Source organism: Rattus rattus, chromosome 5, assembly GCF_011064425.1.
Source record: "Rattus rattus isolate New Zealand chromosome 5, Rrattus_CSIRO_v1, whole genome shotgun sequence".
Lineage (NCBI taxonomy): Eukaryota > Metazoa > Chordata > Mammalia > Rodentia > Muridae > Rattus > Rattus rattus.
In genome coordinates, this window is record NC_046158.1 from 22,539,853 (window position 1) to 22,560,037 (window position 20,185).

At 36.4% G+C, this 20,185-nt stretch overlaps 1 protein-coding gene and 1 pseudogene across 1 annotated transcript in view; one reads left to right on the forward strand and one right to left on the reverse strand.

Annotated features, from left to right (window-relative positions):
- Positions 1–20,185, reverse strand: part of Gtdc1 (glycosyltransferase like domain containing 1) — a 618,171-nt gene that overhangs the window by 306,123 nt on the left and 291,863 nt on the right. The gene's annotated exons all lie outside the window — the stretch shown is intronic.
- Positions 9,616–17,575, forward strand: LOC116900154 (annotated as a pseudogene).

A 20,185-nucleotide genomic window follows, 5' to 3' on the forward strand; every position in this document is an offset into this window, starting at 1 on the left:
ATGTTTTGTTGTTGTTGTTGTTGTTTGTTTGTTTGTTTTAAATAGATTGGGCTCTACCAGTCTCAATTCTGCCGCAGCTTTTTGGAATCTGTTACTGTAGGTAAACAGAACTGATATTGTAACTGATATTATATTTTCTTGATTAATCTTTAGTCTAAGGATTAACCAGAGGCTTTTGAAATAACCAGGGATTTAAGACTGTGTGAAATCTGGCTTCATTTCCTTGGAAAATAATTTTCTTGAACATTTGCAGAATTTATATCACAATAAAGACAAGGTAAATACTGTGCTATATATTTTGATCATGGTAGATTTCCTTTCTTTTTTCCTCTTTTAAAAATCACTTTCTCAACTGTCAGTTGAAGACTGTAAAATATAAATGTAGAAGGAAAATAAAACACAACTCAACACATGTTGAATAAGTAGCAGATACAACTGTGCATTCATCAGTTCAAAGGAGGGTAGGTAGGATGGGTAGGTAGGATGGGTAGGTAGTGAGGAAGAAATTGCAGGAGGAAATCCCACTGCTACTGCAGTCCACCCTTATCATGATTAAATGGACGACCTTTGACATGGAGTGAAAACTAAGGGTTTTTTACTCTTCTGTATTTTCCAGTGGTTTGATTAATTCAGGATTGGCAATTTGAGACAAAATTACTATGAAAAATTATTCCCATAAAAGTAAAATGCATGCTTTTGGTGTCCTATTACAGAACTGCCATCATAGGGAATAGTTTATTGTATATATTTTACATATTTTTAGAGTTTGTATGCTCATTTATGAATCTAGAAGTCATTAAAATATAAATTGTTTACAACTATTATATAGTCATTTTAAATGAATATTAAAATCTAAAATTGCCATAGGTTTCTTTAGAAACTTTATTCACCAGTAATACACATATGTATTTAGAAAATACCTGTAATAATCATGATAGACTGCAAGACAGGATGTGTTTTCCTGAAGAGTAATAAGGGTTTTGCCTTTGTTCTCAGTGGTAGCATTGAGGTCTCAATGAGGTAGCATTATTAAACAGTAGAGTATATCAAGACTCTACTATTTCAAAATCTTATGAGGGACCTGAGGTTTGCAAGCTGAAACTTTAGCTGGCACACAAGACACCATGGCTTCTGTCTTGGTAAATTCCATTTTCTCATGGTACTCATAGATGTTAAACATATTTCAGAATACCTTCAACGAGGCTGACCCATAATGTAAAGCAATATTTCAAATGGACAGCAGAAGGCCAAGAAAAATTTCACATTTAACAGGACCAAAAAGGAAGTCAAGCCATATGAGATCTTTACCTCCAAGGTTGTATTCTAGCTTCTTCCATAAAAAAAAATCAAGGGTTAGAATTGTTGGCACCTGACCTAGTCAATATGTCTGCTGTAGTGCAGTGCTTCATAGAATAGGAACTGCTATAAAATGAATAGTTTTCACTTAATATTTTGCCACCAAATTTGCATTTTAGTGAAAAGTATTATGACTCACACTGACGTGGCTATTTTGAATTAGGTAAGAAAATATATGTAAGAGGATAAGGAATTTAAGATGTAAAATACATATCTCTTAATTTTGTAGACTCTGTCCTTTGGACTGAATAAAGCAAATATTGATGAAAAATAAGGGTTTTGCAACTTTCCAATTTCCAGGATATACAGGGATGTCAACCTTTGTCACATACATAGTGATGGCAACATCATGCTGGTGGGTTCTGTCCAGATTACATGAGCACAATGTTTTCTAAATGAGAGTAGGCCTTTGAAATTAAGTCACAAAAGTAATTAATTTATTAGTGAATAAAACCATTAACAGATTTCTTTTTTTTTCTTTTTTTTCGGAGCTGGGGACCGAACCCAGGGCCTTGCGCTTGCTAGGCAAGCGCTCTACCACTGAGCTAAATCCCCAACCCCCATTAATAGATTTCTAAGACTGTATGAAGGTACTATCATTTTAGAGGAAGTAAGTCACTGCAGCTTAATTCTTGTTCCAGCCTGCTGTTGCCGCCTCCTCCTCCCATTCCTCCTCCTCCCACTCCTCCTCCTCCTCCTCCCACTCCTCCTCCACCTCCACCTCCTCCTCCTCCTCCCCCCTCTCCTTCCACAGAACTTCCATTTTTCTTATTTCATCAAAAGGTCTTTGAATAATTTATTTTTTTCTTCTTACAGAAAATAATTTATCAAGTAAGAATCAATAATCTATATTAGACAGGAGGAGCCTTAGAAGAAGACCAAGTGAAATATTCCACTTGCAAACTGCTAAGCAAGTACTAAGTCATTTTCCAAGGAACTAGATTTATCTATAGTTTTTTATGCAACAATACATGATTAATGAAGTTTATCTTTAAGCTGAATATGATCACATGGAGAGAAATTTAAGTGAAGTGGGTAGTTTAGACTGTAAATAAGAAAAGTAGTGTATTCTTTCACCTGCATCTATGAACAAAAAGTGCTAAGTAACAAATATTAATTTAAATACTTAAATACTTGAAAAGTAATAGAGGAGTGCAAATAATATATCTGGAACCATTCTAGGAGATGCTAAAGGTCTATGTTCACTGGAAGGAATATAAGCCATTATGGATTATTTGTATAGTGAAGCTGCTCATGGTGTATATTCAGAGTATTTAATAAAACTATATTAGTTAGAGCTCTAGATGCTTGATGATCACTAACATTGAATAATTTGTTCTGAAATAGTAAGATGATCTCAGGTATTTCTATAGAGTTTCAGAAAATCCAATTACAACTCAATGTCTTAGTTCCAGTAGGACTGGGGAACCTAAGCACTCTGCTAAAAAGATGGAAATGTGTATAGAAATAAAAGTATTAATGAAATAGCAAATGATGAATTAGGTGAATAAATACATTCATGTCATCTCTTTTATGATACTGTGACTTTTTCCCACGGACTAAATTTTCTAAGTACCCTCTAAAAATGATATTTTATTATTGAAATCCAGAGCATTAAGAAAAGGTGTTGGCAGCCAACCATGGATGAAGCATAAGAGTAATCCCATAAGAGCAACAATACCAACCAACCAGAGGCCCACGGACTAATCCACCACCCAAAGAATACACATGGACAGACCCATGGCTCCAGCTGCATATATAGCAGAGAATAGCCTTGTTGGGCACCATTGGGAGGAGAAGCCTTTGGTCCTGCCAAAGCTGGACCCCTCCTAGTGTAGGGGAATGTCAGGGCGGGGAGGTGGGAAGGGGTGGGCGTTTGGGTGGGAGAACACTCTTATAGAAGCAGGCTGAGGGGGATCCGATAGGGGCTTTATGGACAGGAAATTGTTAATGGGGATAATATTTGAAATGTACATAAGAAATATCCAATAAATAAAATAAGAGAAAAGGTGTTAGTCAGAGGAGCAAGGCAAACATCTAGCACTGTAATTTATGTAAGTTTTTATTTTATGTCAATTATAAAGAAAACCATTCTGAGCCATTTTCTGTTTCTGAAGCATCACCTATATGGTCCTGTACAATTACACTGTAGTCATAACCAGTTCTGTCTGATGCCATAGTATCTCTCTAGCTTTATAACAAAATAGAAAACTGCTTCAGCTACTGAGTTATTTTCTGTACCTAATTTGTCTTAGTTGACATTATAATATGGTATTTATCACTGGACACTTCAAGTTTCCATAATAAAGGCAATGGATGAAAGATATGGAAGCCATGTTTAAAAGTTATATTTGTGGTAAGAAAAATCATGTAGTCCTTACTAATATATTTAGGATAAAAATAAAGAATAATGGAAGATTCCTAGAGTATTCAGGACTCAGGACAATACACTTTCCAGACTACACTCTAAGATAATGAAGCACTTGTTAGAGAGCGTCAAGGGTAGAGTATCCATCAAAGAATTTTGCCATGATATGTTCAGAGTGTTGCACACAGATACAGATAGTATGTTAAATTAATCTTTTACATGTGCCTTTCCATAATGCTTTACCTGATCATTAAACCTCATGTTTTTAACAATCTTTTCTTCCAAATAATTATTAAGTGTCTTCTATATGCCAATGTATTTCTCATGTTCGAAATGTTATCGAAGCATCACATTCACAGAATTTCTTGGTTTTCAAAGAACCGGATTGATAGATGTTAGTGTTTCTTTTAACTATAGAACAGATAACTTTACACACACACACACACACACACACACACACACACACACACACACCATATTAATTTTCTTCTCTGAGGATTCATCAACTTATACATGAACATAATGTATTGTAGTCACTTTCAGCTCTTCTCTCTCCTCTATCCTACCCTTTCCTGTCATTTATCTCTCAGATTCGTTACACCCCTTCCCTATGATATTCCTTGACACTTAGAGGGACTGGTCCAGGTGTTTTATTTAACTTTACCTGCTGAGAAATACTTTTCTATAACTATATGTTCATACTATGATAATAAATGACACCTTCATAAAATTTTAACACATTTTCATCAATATGTGTTTTGGTTCACAGTATATATGCAACAACTAAAATCATATCATCTTTAGTGACTGGAGATACCCTCATTTTCATATAATTCATATAGTCCTAAAACTGTTTTAACTCTACTTTAAAGTTCAATAGCATTCTTAGGGATCTATGATGAACCTATTTCTGTAAGTTTTAGTTTCGTATAAAATATACAAAGAATGGTCACAGAAGATCAGAAAGTCTTCTAAAATTAATCAGTTATTGAAAATCCCAAACCTGTCCTTTATTTACAAATTAAATTGATTTTACTAGGTATAGTAAATTGATTGGTCTTTCATTACTTATAAATATTTAATTTAACCATATAAAACCAGTGAGCTAAAACAAAATATTGAGAAACTTTAAATATAAACAATAATGTTTTATAAAAGTAAATAATGCTTTGGGGATTTTCTTGTCAACTAAGTAAGAGGGAGCCTCATTGTTAATGTTATGGGTTGGGAAACTGATCATGGGCAAGTGCCTTCAGCCCTCCTTACCATAATATGACAGGGACTCATCCTGTAATTAGAAGACTCTGAGGATTAGGTGACACTAGTGACTGAGCAGAAAGAGGAGCAGACTTATCTAAGAAGCTCACCGTGAACCAGTTTATAACAACCTTATCCATAAGCATGCTGCTCCTTCTGGCTAAGAGGATTTGTAAACTCAATTGCTCATTTTGATTCAAAACAAACAGCAATGTAACTTGAGGGTAGTGTGCCACCCTGGGCTACCACCACTGTGTTTGCTAAATAGAAATTCTCTTTTTGTATTTTAAGAGTGAAATATGAATGTTGAAATAACTGCTACTTCCTCTGGGCATATAATTCCACAGCAAATCTGAATAATTACAGAAACTTCATGTTCTGAAAAGGAGTTATCATGCATAAATGACAGGTTATGTAACACAGAGAAACACGTTTTAAAAATAGAGAGTATAAATTTATCAGAACGTGTTAGATGTAGCTTTAAGTTAAAAATCATTTGTCTGAGTGTTTTGTCCCTATGAGGATCTGTCCACCACATGTGATCCTGATGCTCAGGAGGTCAAAAGAGGGTGTTTGATCCCCTGAAAATGGAGTTAGTGAGCCTTATGAGTTACTATGCGGGTATTGGGTCCTTTGGAATAGTATTGTCCTTTGGAACAGTAGCCAATGCTTGTAATCACTGAGCTGACTCTCCAGCCCCAGGTTTAGTTGTTTTTTCTAGCTAGTTCTAAGCCTCTAGGTAGAACGAACATTGCAAAAGTTGATGCAAATATGTGTCAGTATCCACCACACGTGTGTTTCTTCAGATAAGAAACAATATTGTGTGGTATATTCTCTGCCACCATACTGACTGTATTTAGTACGTCAGTGTCGTGAAACTCTCTGTGCATCAGATATTTTTAAATACTAAATGCACATGGTAAGGACATCCACTGTAAGCCTGGCACATTGCATGACATGAGTAGAGAGAGATGTCCATAGTCTCAAATTCTCACAGGAGAACTCTTTTAAAATAGGAACTAAATAAAAGCTGACTTTCAAATATGTATATGTCTATAAAACTATAATACTAAATGAAAACTTATGGAATTAATTCAAGAATATCTTTGCATATAAAACTAAGATGGAATCCCACAGTTATACAGTGCTTAGTAGATAATCTATGGTTTTAAGCATATCTTCATTTTACCAAGATACGATTAGAAATCTTGGGATATACTTGGAGCATTTTACTAGAAATGTGAACCAGAAGTCTTAAAGGGCCAGCTCAGTTGTCAATATTGCAGTATTAAGATTCAACAAGCCCTCCACAGGAACATCGTAAGAAGTGTTGTGAAAGATAGGCTGAGGGCTAAAAGCTTAAAGTAAGTTTCTGACTGAAATAAAATCATCAGATCTTTAAGTATGCATTTAAGAAAGATGATATACAGCATGGTGTCATTAAAGTTTACATTAAAGTTAAAATATTAATTTTATAAAATGTATATTATGTATAAAATTATGTACTCAACCTAAAGAAAATATGGTTAATATCTTATTGAGAAAAGCAAACAACAGATAAATCCAAAAGGAAGTCAACTTTAGAGTTATATTATGAATACTGAAGAATAAGATTATTTAATGCATCCCAGGAAAATATGGAAAGAAATAATTATTAAAAAAAACCCAAATAATTAGAAATTCCATTAGAGAACTGGACCAACTAAAATGAATTGGCAATTGAAATGTGAAACACACACACATACTCACACACACTCCCACACCAGAGAGAGAGAGAGAGAGAGAGAGAGAGGGAGGGAGGGAGGGGGAGAGAGAGAGGAGAGAGAGAGAGAGAGAGGAGAGAGAGAGAGGAGAAAGGGAGGGAGGGAGGGAGGGAGGGAGAGAGAGAGAGAGAGAGAGAGAGAGAGAGGGAGGGAGAGGAGGGAGGGAGGGAGGGAGAGAGAGAGAGAGAGAGGGAGAGAGAGAGAGAGAGAGAGAGGGAGGGGGGAGAGAGAGGAGAGGGAAGAGAGAAGGGAGGAGAGAGAGAGAGAGAATATCAAAACTACCAATGTAGATACTCCAGATGTCTTAGGGTTTTGTTGCTGTGACAAGACATCATTACTAAGACAACTCTTATAAATGCAAACATTTAATTGAGACAGGCTTACAGTTTTAGAAGTTTGGTATATTATCGTCAGGGTATAAAGCATGACAGTGTGAAGACGTGGTGCTGATGAGGGAACTGAGAATTCGATGTCCTGATCCTGATTCTGCAGGCAGCCAGGAGAATGCACTGATTCCACACTTGGGTGGTGCTTGAGCACTAGGAAATCTCAAACACCCCAACAGTGATAGATTTTCTCCAACGAGGTCACAACTCCTAATTGTGCGACTCCCTATGGGTCAAGCATTCAAATGTATGTGTTCATTTTGTCAAACCAATTCAAACCACCACACCAAGAAAAAGAAACAGATAATCTAAAGATAGGTTAACAGAACTTATTTAATACGAAAGAGACAGGGATGATACATTAATGTAGACAGACTGAACAGGAAGTATGTAGTGGCTTATTCTTACACTACAGTATCTGGAGAATGGAATGAGAGGATCAGAATCACAAGGTCATTAGCATTGTGAGTTTGACATCCGCCTCAGTAAAACCAGAGTTACCTCTGCATGTTTTCTGTTGCTATTGCTCCTACTCATAGAATTAGAATGAATTTATCTGTTTGTATAGGGAGGTCAGTCCCATGTTACCTTGAGACCTATTCACAAGATACATTTAATTATGTGTGATGCCTCAAATGATGCATTTAATTTGATCGTTTCTCTTATCTTTTATATTATTTGAAAATCATATCATATCTAGTTTTTCAGACATGGACACATTGGTGTGCAGCCCTCTAAAGAATGCTCATCCATTTTCTAATGACTACCCCTTATATATCATGTTGGGATTGTTTGACCTTTTATGTTTCATTTTATTTGAAAGCTTTGAAAGTTTTCAATAAAAAATGTCAGACTAAATAACAAAGATGGGTATATTTACTTTCAAGGACTGTTAATAGTTTTATATCTTAAGGCATTGTATAATATAATTTTCCCCAATAATCCATCTAAGTAAATTGAACAATTCTACTACTGGGTTGAAATAGTCATTCCAGATGTCATCTTCCTATCATTGATGCTCTAGTCTTGCAATAACATTTAAAATAGATCTCATTTTTTTTTGAAGTTTGCCATAGACATTTGGAGATAGTCAAATTTAATGAAATAAAGAAAACCTCTTTTTCATTTCAGTATAAGAAGAAAGAAATCTTTGCATTTGCTTCCAATAGAATTGCTTCTTTTCAGTAATAAACCTTTCTTTCAAATAAGATTTAACTGTTGATAAGAGAAATGAAATGAAATTATGTACAGTGTAAGAGCTCAATCCACATGTATAATTTTATTTTAACCTTCCAGAAAGTGACATTACATGAGTCCTTCAGATAAGCATTATTTTTTCTGTGTGTCTGATTCATATTTCCTATGTACTGGTGAAGTTTAATTTACAATATGCTATCAGTTTTAAATCATGGTGCAAAAATTACTCAATATTCTGAAATATAAAATTATAAAATCAAATATAACCTACCATTTTATCTATTACATTATTACACTATGCACTTTCTTATGGCTATGTTTAGAGTGAAAGTTCAAGTGTATGGCTAAGTAATAGTTTTCTTTTAAGAATTATTTATTTTATGTCTCTGAGTACACTGTAGACACTTCACATGCACCAGAAGAAGGCATCAGATCCCATTACAGATGGTTGTGAGCCAACATGTGGTTTCTGGGAATTGAACTCAGGACCTCTGGAGGAGCAGTCAGTGCTCTTATCCGCTGAGCCATCCCTCTGGCCCAAGTAATATTTCTTTATATTTGAGAAGCAAGGAATGACTTAGAGTTAAATACTCAACACATAACAACTTGTATTAAATCTGTTATCAATACTATTATAACCTAGTCAAATAATATGAGATTTTTCTGGTTATGCTGGATATTGTTCATTTTTTCAAGTATCCCTTATGTTTATAGCTTTTGATACACAAAATAATTTAAAGACTAAAAATAATTTAAAAGAATTTTCATAACATTTTTAACAATAAAAAACAGCAATTGTTATATAATTCAGTTTGCTGTTCTTCCTCTTTTTACTATTTTAATTGACTTCAAATAGGAAAACAAAGTCCTCGGATGCCCATTTTACATTTGATCATCTTTGCAAAATTATATCATCAGATATGTGATTCCTTTTCTCAAACATAATATCGTTTCCATTTCTCAGAATCATTTTATATTTTGTTGTACTTTTTAAATAACAAAAACTTTTATATTACTGATTTTACTTCAGCTCGAATAATCACGATAGCAATTTCTTTCTTCTAATTTTCCATATCACTTAGTGTTAAGATAAAATCATGTGTGTCCTACTGTCAGGTTGAATTTATATATGTTAAAGCATAATTTGGAGAAGGTAGATGTCATGTTATGGCCTGGTTGTGGGTTCTCCACAGACCACCAGAGACCACCAGTAGCCCAACTAGTATGTAAGAGCAAGAAATCTGTTCAAGCTTGAGCTCAGACCTCTCCAAATTCTCCAGCAGAGTTGATGGGTGTAGAAGCTTCCACGCTTGTGAAGCCTTGTGTTTTCATCAGCTTTAACAGGTACATGATTGGCTTTTCAACTTGGCAGGCACATGATTGATTGACATTTAAGGAATTACAGCTTGGAGCATTTTTATTGGCCAGCACTGATTTCAGCTTGTTATATACAAATGTGGCTAACTTAAGCCTGGGAACATTGGATACTTTCCATTTCCAAGGGTGGAGTGGCTGTACTTTAGGGAAATTATGGCTTTGCTCAGGGTGCTACTTGGTTCCAGAAACAAATAGTGTTTTTTCCAGAGACCAAGTTCAAACTAAGTCAAGCTTGACATAAGATGGAGTCTGAACACAAAACGGAGTTTGTAGTGTTGGGCTTAGGGTGGACACTCAGTAGGAAAGAAGGACAGAGTAAAAGGTTTCAATTGAATTTTCACATAGCTTCTCAGCTGGGCGTGTCTTCATGAGCTCTTCTTGCATTCAGGCTCAGGTTTTGTTTGGCATGATTTAGTCTTGGGTTTTATGTAGAGGTCACAACCACCGTGAGTTGCAGTGTGCTTCTGCCCTTTTGAGTTTTGAAAACATCATTTCATAACAATTATCCCATTGTTTCGGCTCTTTCAAAATCTTTCTACACATTTTTGCACAATGATCCCTGAATGCTGAAAAGAGCTTATCATACATATTTCACTGAGGGCAGAGTATTCCACAGTATCTTATTCTCTGCACATTGACCAGTGTGAGTCCCTGAGTTAACCAACCTACATTTTAAAGGAGGCATTTTGATGTCATGGAAGAGTTGGAATACTCTATGTCTAAGAACTTAAGGGGCAAGGTAATACTGTGCCAATTAGCAGAATAACAGTAATAGGTTTTCCTCCAGAATTCTGACCTACCCTTCCATCTGTTCCAATGGTATCAGGCATTAATCCCATCATGTAGAGCAAGTTTTACATGGAATCAGAACATAGTTTGTTATTCAAAAACATTTCCCCCATAAATGCACACTGGTCATATCTTTCCATTCAGCTTACTATTGAAACTAACAGGGTTCACATTTAAGTAAAGGCACTTATAATTTTACTCCTTGGAGTCTATATAAACTTCTCTGAAAGGATGAAGATTTCAGGTCACCATTTGCTTGATTCTTCCATATTCTGTGATTCAAGAATGTGGTTGACATATTCAGCAATAAAATCGTATCATTATTTTTTGTCGAGCAACTGAGATGGCAGTATCCTGTGATAGTTGAACATTGGGGATTTCTGGACACCAATGAGTCTATACTTGACACTGAGCTTCTAATTAGATACCACATGGTGTTTAGGAGATATCATTCCCTTTATATGGTAACTATTTCAACTGAAATTATGTGTGCATATAATATATTTTAGGATGTTTCTACAGTAGTGATTTTCACATGTCCTTTCCAATGATCTATTCCCATACTCATTTCTCTACCTTACCACTCCATTCTCTTTCTCTATTAAACATTTCGCGCTCCACGGTTCCTTTTTCCATATTCATAGCACTTGGGTTCTAGACCCTCAACCCTGTGCCCTCCATGGCCTCTTACAATGTTTAAGTCTCTCATTTAAGCACAAATATTAATGAATCAAGCCAGTAGCTGTGTATGAAAGAGAGGATTTATGCTACATTACAGTTCCATCTATTACCCACAAATTTAATATTTTCTGAACAATTGAAAAAATTCCATTGAGAATATGTATTAGGCTATTGATTACTCATCAGCTGATGGCCTCCTAGGCTATTTTTATTTCTTGGATCTTGTGAATAGAGCATAAATGAAAATGGATGAGCAGCTATTCTCACCATGCTCTAAATGTTCCTTTGAAAATATGCTCTGCAGTAGTAGGGCAGGAACACATACATAGCAGATGAACAATCCGTTTGGAGTTCCTTAAAGACTTCCTACACTGGTGTCCATAATGTTTGTGTCATTGTGTACTTTACATTCATTCCCACCCAAGAGAAAAAGAGTTTCCCTTTCTTCAAATTTATATCAGCTTTGTTGTAAATTTTTTAAAATAACAATTCTTACTGGAATATGATAAAATCTCAGAGTACTTTTAATTTATCTTTCCTTCATGGCTAAATATGTTGGGCATTTAAAAAAACTATTTCTTAACCATATTTTTGTTTGCATTTATAATGTTTAATATTATACCCCATTTTAATTGGAATATTTTTATTTTGTCTTTATTTTATTTTTTAAATGTTATTATAGGTCTTCTATATTCTAAAATGACTCCTTTGAGTTTTCCATGTTCAATGAACTCTGTGTGGTTCATGTCTTCAGCAATAGAATTTTGCCATCATTTCCTACAGGGTAAACAAAAGCAATGTATATCTGATAAAGATGGATGTTGATGGAATTCATTGCTGTATAGAGCTCTTCTAATTGCTTAAAGTTAATTTTAATTATTAGTCATGGTTAATGGTTTCAATTAAATTGAAAACATACCATTTCACCTCCCCTTTTCCTTTTTCCAGGCTCTCTGAGTCACCATGCATCTAACTTCCTTCCCCACCACCAACCCCTTCTATCTATCTATCTTCTATCTATCTATCTATCTATCTATCTATCTATCTATCTATCTATCTATCTATGGAGAGAATGAAATCGAGATAGAGATATAGAGATACAGCTAGAGATAAAGGTAGATAAATATAATCACGGTTGTTGGAAGACCCTGCTATTAAGGTCACAGTCCACCATGTCAAGACAGCTCTAAAGGCTCTTTGCAAAATGAATGACTGCTGTTCCCAGTATGACTTCCTCTTTGCTTGATCTTATCTGGAGAATGTTTTTATGCATAGGTTCTTGACCTTATCTAAAGGATGACCCTGTACAAAGCTTCCTGCAAGTGCTGCATGGTTCAACACAGATGTCTGCCTAAGCCCTTCTTGCCATATGATAGTTAGGTACTATGTTATGACCAATTAGCCCTTCTGTAGGCTTGCTGCTTCAGTTTCTGAGATCCAGTATGGACCTTGCTTTATTGCTCTCACCTGCCATGTTTTCTTGAATCCTCCACTCGCTCTAGTTCTGACATTATTTTCACCCTCTCTTCTCCAGGGCTTTGATCTCAGAAATGGCTATTGCTTTGAAACTATACGTTCATAATATTAATATTAACAATATATAAGAATTGGAGTTCTTTCCATTTTCTGGTATTTCCTTCAGCTGTTTTATTGAGTGTTTTCATGACTTCATTGTACAGAACTTTGCTGTTTTGTCTAATGATATTCTGATATATTTTATTTTGGGGGTGAATTGTGAGATTTTTTTTCTCCACTGATTTCTGTCTAAGAATGTTTGTCCCTGGAATACATGAAGGTTATTGATTTAATGTTGATTTTATATCTTGTGACTTTGGTGAACTCACCCAAGCTGTAATTCAGCATTTTCATGCAAACTTCCAGGCTCAAGGTCTTCAAAATATTTTCTAGCATATATTTATTAGTATATCAAATCATTTCTACATTCTAAAAATGGAATTCTAATGAAGAAATTAAAACACCAGTACTCGCTGTGTAGTTGTTAAACTCAGAGTGTATATACCCTTTTCTTCTCTAATTCATCCTACTCTTGTAAGAACTGCAAGACACTCATTAAGAGCATACAAGGAGCCAAAATATTCAAAGTCACAGTAATAAGAATCTCTGATACATTAGTTAGACACCAGGGGCACATCAATATATCAATAAGGATGCACTTGTATTTAAAAGAGATTTAGTGAGTTCATCTCAGAATTTTCATACTCATTATGGGCACATAATAACCTTCACAGATTCAAAAATGGCAAAGGTCTCAATTGAGGGCACACATTGAGAAACAGGAAAGCATGACCTTATAATTTGACAGTGGAGGTAATTAACTATAGGAATCAATTTGCTTAAAACTCACCAAGAATTAAGAGAAGACTATAGTGCTAGCAAAGGAGCATATCTTACTCTGAGGTCCGTGAATAGAAAGGAGAATAATGAACTTTAATAAAATTACACTTAGGTGTGTTTGAACCATGTTCAAGTGCATTAGTGCATTTTAGGACTTCATATTTTTTATTTTAATTTTCACATTTCTAAGATATAATTCACAAGAATTAAATAAGAAATCATTATCCTATTTCAGAATATCTTTAATAAATCAAAGTAACACAAATTAGGAGCAAAAGTACTTAGTAATATTAAAAAATGTTTATTGTATAGAAACTGTTTTGTAAGACATAACAGAGTACAGAAAGACAAAAATGCAGCACTATGTTACTCTCTGAGAAATACGTTTTCATAACCAAAAGAAAACCTTTAGTTTTAAGATATATATGTTATTAAAGATCTTGTGAAAAGGTGAAGGAAAGCTTATGTCCACGATTGGTGGTATATATCTTTCATCACAACACTCAGGAAACCTAGCTATGCAGACCTCTCAAGTTCAAAGTCAGTTTAAAGAACAAATTCCAGGATAGGCAAGCTTAAAGAATGAAGGATATAATAGAAGGAGGGCCCAGCTAGTTCTAGCCACAGCAGGCTAGAACTTCTATGTGGTTCTAGGTTTAGAATTAAGAATTAAAAATGTTCCCTCACCAGTCAATATCCTACCTTGCATCCTGTGCTCAGATCACTGTCCAGCAGAAATGCTGAGACCACCCAGAGTCATTCCCCAGTTATACCAGTGTCTCAGGTATTGGCTGCTAATCTCACTTGGGCCTATGCCAAAAACAGAAATTTTGGTGATGCTCAAGCCTTAAGACTTCAAGATGGTTTTTTTAATTTATTTATTAACTTGAGTATTTCTTATTTACATTTCGAATGTTATTACCTTTCCCGGTTTCCGGGCCAACATCCCCCTAATCCTTCCCCCTCCCATTCCTTATGGGTGTTTCCCTCCCCATCCTCCCCCCATTGCCGCCCTCCCCCCAACAATCATGTTCACTGGGGGTTCAGTCTTGGCAGGACCAAGGGCTTCCCCTTCCACTGGTACTCTTACTAGGATATTCATTGCTACCTATGAGGTCAGAGTCCAGGGTCAGTCCATATATAGTCTTCAGATAGTGGCTTAGTCCCTGGAAGCTCTGGTTGCTTGGCATTGTTGTTCATAAGGGGTCTCGAGCCCCTTCAAGCTCTTCCAGTTCTTTCTCTGATTCCTTCAACGGGGGTCCTATTCTCAGTTCAGTGGTTTGCTGCTGGCATTCGCCTCTGTATTTGCTGTATTCTGGCTGTGTCTCTCAGGGGAGATCTTCATCCGGCTCCTGTCGCCCTGCACTTCTTTGCTTCATCCATCTTGTCTAATTGGGTGGCTGTATATGTATGGGCCACATGTGGGGCAGGCTCTGAATGGGTGTTCCTTCTGTTTCTGTTTTAATCTTTGCCTCTCGATTCCCTGCCAAGGGTATTCTAGTTCCCCTTTAAAAGGATGAGTGAAGCATTTACATTTTGATCATCCATCTTGAGTTTCATGTGTTCTATGCATCTAGGGTAATTCAAGTATTTGGGCTAATATCCACTTATCAATGAGTGCATACCATGTGTGTTTTTCTGTGATTGGGTTAGCTCACTCAGGATGATATTTTCCAGTTCCCTCCATTTGTCTATGAATTTCATAAAGTCCTTGTTTTTGATAGCTGAGTAATATTCCATTGTGTAGATGTATCACATTTTCTGTATCCATTCCTTTGTTGAAGGGCATCTGGGTTCTTTCCAGCTTCTGGCTATTATAAATAAGGCTGCTGTGAACATAGTGGAGCACGTGTCTTTTTTATATGTTGGGGCATCTTGTGGGTATATGCCCAAGAGAGGTATAGCTGAGTCCTCAGGTAGTTCAATGTCCAATATTCTGAGGAACCTCCAGACTGATTTCCAGAATGGTTGTAGCAGTCTGCAACCCCACCAACAATGGAGGAGTGTTCCTCTTTCTCCACATCCTCGCCAGCATTTGCTGTCACCTGAGTTTTTGATTTTAGCCATTCTCACTGGTGTGAGGTGAAATCTCAGGGTTGTTTTGATTTGCATTTCCCTTATGACTAAAGATGTTGAACATTTCTTTAGGTGTTTCTCAGCTATTCGGCATTCCTCAGCTGTGAATTCTTTGTTTAGTTCTGAACCCCATTTTTTAATAGGGTTATTTGTCTCCCTTCGGTCTAACTTTTTGAGTTCTTTGTATATTTTGGATATAAGGCCTCTATCTGTTGTAGGATTGGTAAAGATCTTTTCCCTATCTGTTGGTTGCCGTTTTGTCCTAACCATAGTGTCCTTTGCCTTACAGAAACTTTGCAGTTTTGTGAGATCCCATTTGTCGATTCTTGATCTTAGAGCATAAGCCATTGGTGGTTTGTTCAGGAAATTTTTTCCAGTGCCCATGTGTTCCAGATGCTGCCCTAGTTTTTCTTCTATTAGTTTGAGTGTATTTGGTTTGATGTGGAGGTCCTTGATCCACTTGGACTTAAGCTTTGTACAGGGTGATAAGCATGGATTGATTTACATTCTTCTACATGTTGACCTCACCATCACCATTTGCTGAAAATGCTATCTTTTTTTTCAATTGGATGGTTTTGGCTCCTTTGTCAAAAAAAAACAAGTGACCATAGGTGTGTGGGTTCATTTCTGGGTCTTCAATTCTGTTCCATTGGTCTATCTGTCTGTCTCTGTACCAATACCATGCAGTTTTTATCACTATTGCTCTGTAATACTGCTTGAGTTCAGGGATAGTGATCCCCTGAAGTCCTTTTTATTGTTGAGGATAGTTTTAGCTATCCTGGGTTTTTTTGTTATTCAGATGAATTTGCAAATTGTTCTGTCTAAGTCTTTGAAGAATTGGATTGGTATTTTGATGGGGATTGCATTGAATCTGTAGATCACTTTTGGTAAAATGGCCATTTTTACTATATTAATCCTGCCAATCCATGAGCATGGGAGATCTTTCCATCTTCTGAGGTCTTCTTCAATTTCTTTCTTCAGAGTCTTGAAGTTCTTATTGTACAGATCTTTTACTTGCTTGGTTAAAGTCACACTGAGGTACTTTATATTGTTTGGGTCTATTATGAAGGGTGCCATTTCCCTAATTTCTTTCTCGGCTTGTTTCTCTTTTTTTGTAGAGGAAGGCTACTGATTTATTTGAGTTAATTTTATGGAGACCTTTTAGCCAATACTATAGCTGTGTCAAAGGGCATAAGGGAAGAACAGTGATTTTTGAACAGAGCTGAGAAAGTACCAAAGTAACAAAAGATGGGATCAATGTCTCTGAGTCAATTGATTTGAAGTGAAAATAATAATAATAATAATAATAATAATTTTATATATATATATATATATATATATATATATCATGGTTAAACTTGTTCAGAATATTGCTAATAACACAAGCAAAGTGGCTAGGGATGGTACCACCACTGCCACTGATCTGTCGTGGTCTATTGCCAAGGAGGTCTATGAGAAGAACAGCAGAGAGGCTAATCCAGTACAAATCCAATGAGGGGTGATTTTGGCTTATGATGCTGTAATTGCTGAACTTAGGAACAATCTAAACCTGTGACAACTCCTGAAGAAACTGCTCAGGTTGGCACAATTTCTGCAAATTGAGACAAAGACATTAGATACATCATTTCTGGTGGAATGAATATGGTCAGAAGAAAGGGGGCATTGCGGTGAAGGATGGAAGAAACCAGAATGATGAGCTTGAAATTATTGAATGCATGAAGTTTGAGAGAGGATCTATTTCCCTTTATTTAATTAACATATCAAAATGTCAGTAATGTGAATTCCAAGATGCCTATGTTTTGATGAGTGAAAAGAAAATTCCTAATGTTTAGTCCATTGAACCTGCTCTTAAAATTGCCAATGCTCATTGGAAGCCTTTAGTCATAACCGCTGATGATATTGACAGAAAATTTCTAAGCACATTGGATTTGACCAGACTAAAGTTTAGTCTTCAGTTTGCAGCATTGTAAGTTCCATGATGTGGGGCCAATAGGAAGATATTGCTAATGACATAGTGGTCGTGTTTGGAGAAGACCTTTGACTCTAAATCTTGAAGATGATCAAGCTCATGTCTTAGGGAACAGTAGAGAGGTCATTATCACTAACAATGACACCATGCTTTTGAAGGGAAAAGGCAGCAAAGCTCAAATTGAAAATGAAATTTATTCAAGAAATCACTGAGCAGATAAAGATCAAAACTAGTGAACATGCAAAGGAAAAACTGAATGAATGATTTGTTAAACTTTCAAATGGAGTATCTGTACTGAAAGTTGAAGCGAATAGGAAGAAAGACAGAGTTAAAAGTGCTTTTCATTGTTTAAAAATTGGATATTTTCTTTATTTACATTTCAAATGTTATCTGCTTTTCCAGTTTCTCCTCCAGAAATACCCTATGCCATTCACCCCTCTCCCTGCTTCTATGAAGGTACTCCACCACCCTCTTACCCACTCCCTCCTGCCTCCCCTCCCTATCCTGGCATTCCCCTACACTGGAGCATCAAGCCTTCACAGAACCAAGGGCCTCTCCTCCCACTGATGCCCAACAAAGCCATCCTCTGCTACATATGCGGGTGGAGCATGGTTCACTCCATTTGTACTCTTTGGTTGGTGGTTTAGTCCCTGGGAACTCTTGGTGTCTGGTTGGTTGATACTGTTGTTCTTCCTATGGTGTTACACACCCCTTCAGCTCCTTCAATCCTTTCTCTAACTCCTCCATTGGGGAACCCATTCTCAGTCCAATGGTTGGCTGTTTGAATCCACCTTTGCATTTGTCAGGCTCTGGCCGACCCTCTCAGGAGACAGCTGTATCAGGCTCCTGTCAACATGAACCTCTTGGTGTCCCAATAGTGACTGGGTCTGCTGGCTGTTTATGGGATGGGTCCCCATGTGGGGCAGTCTTTGGATGGTATTTTCTTCAGTTTCTGCTCCACACTTTGTCTCTGTATTTCCTCCTGAGAATTTTATGTTTCCCCATCTAAGAATTACTGAAACATCCACACTTTTGTCTTTCTTCTTCTTGAGCTTCATGTAGTCTATAAATTTATCTTGGGTATTCTGAGCTTTTGGGCTAATATCTACTTATCAGTGAGTACATAATATGTGTCTTCTTTGGTGTTTGGGTTCCCTCACTCAGGGTGATATTTTCTAGTTCCATTCATTTGTCTAAGAATTTCATGAAGTCATTGTTTTTAATAACTGAGTAGTTCTCCGTTGGGTGAATGTACCACATTTTCTGTATCCATTCTTCTGTTGACGTACATCTGGGTTTTTTCCAGCTTCTAGCTAATATACATAGTGCTGCTATGGACATAGTGGAGTATGTACAATCTACAAATTCAGTGCAATTCCATCAAAATTCTAACTTAATTCTTCATAGAATTAGAAAGATCAATTTGCAAATTCATTTGGAATAACAAAAACCCAAGATAGTGAAAACCATTCTCAACAATATAAGAACTTCTGGAAGAATCACCATCTCTAACCTCAAGCTGTATTACAGAGCCATAGTGATAAAAACTGTGTGGTATTGGTACTGAGATAGGCACGTAGATCAATGGGATAGAATTGAAGACCCAGAAATGAGCCTACATATCTATGGTCACTTGATCTTTGACAAATGATCTTTGACAAAACCATCCAGTAGAAAAAAGATAGTATTTTCAACAAATGGTTCAACAATGGTTCAGGTTCAACTGGCAGCATGTAGAAGAAGGCAAATTTATCCATTCTTATCTCCTTGTACAAAGCTCAAGTCTAAGTGGATCAAGAACCTCCTCATAAAACTAGATACACTGAAACTAATTGAAGAGGGAGTAGTAAAGAGTCTTGAACACTTGGGCACAGAGGAAATTTTCCTAAGCAGAACACCAATGCAGTACACAGCTAAACAAAGAATTCAACTGAGGATGGAGGAGAAGCACCTAAAGAAATCTACAACATCCTTAGTCATCAGGGAAATGCAAATCAAAACTACCCTGAGATTCTACCCCATACTAGTCAGAATGGTTAAGATAAAAAACTCAGGTGACAGTAGGTGCTGGTAAAGATGTGGAGAAAGAGGAACACTCCTTTATTGTTGGTAGGATTACAAGCTGTTACAACCAGTCTGGAAATCAGTCAGGCAGTTTCTCAGATAATTGGACATAATACTACCTGTGGACCCAGCTATACCACTCCTGGGCATATACAGGTGCTTTCAATGCTGTAATAACAGCTGTTGAAGAAGGTATTGTTCTTGGAGGGGCCTGAGCTTTGCTTCAGGTTATCCCAGCTTTGGATTAATTAATGCCTAGTAGTGAAGGTTAGAAAATAGGTATAGAAAATATTCAAAGAACTCTCAAAATTCCTGCAATGAAGTTTTCTAAGAATGTAGGTGTTGAAGAATCTTTGACAGTTGACAAAATTCTGCAGAGGTCTTCAGAAGTTGGTTATAATGCTATGCTTGAAGATTTTGTGAACATGGTGGAAAAGGGAATCATTGATCCAACAAAGATCATAAGACTGCTTTACTGGATGCTACTGTGGGAGCCTCCTTACTAACTACAGCCAAATCAGTAATGACTGAATTTCCTAAAGAAGAG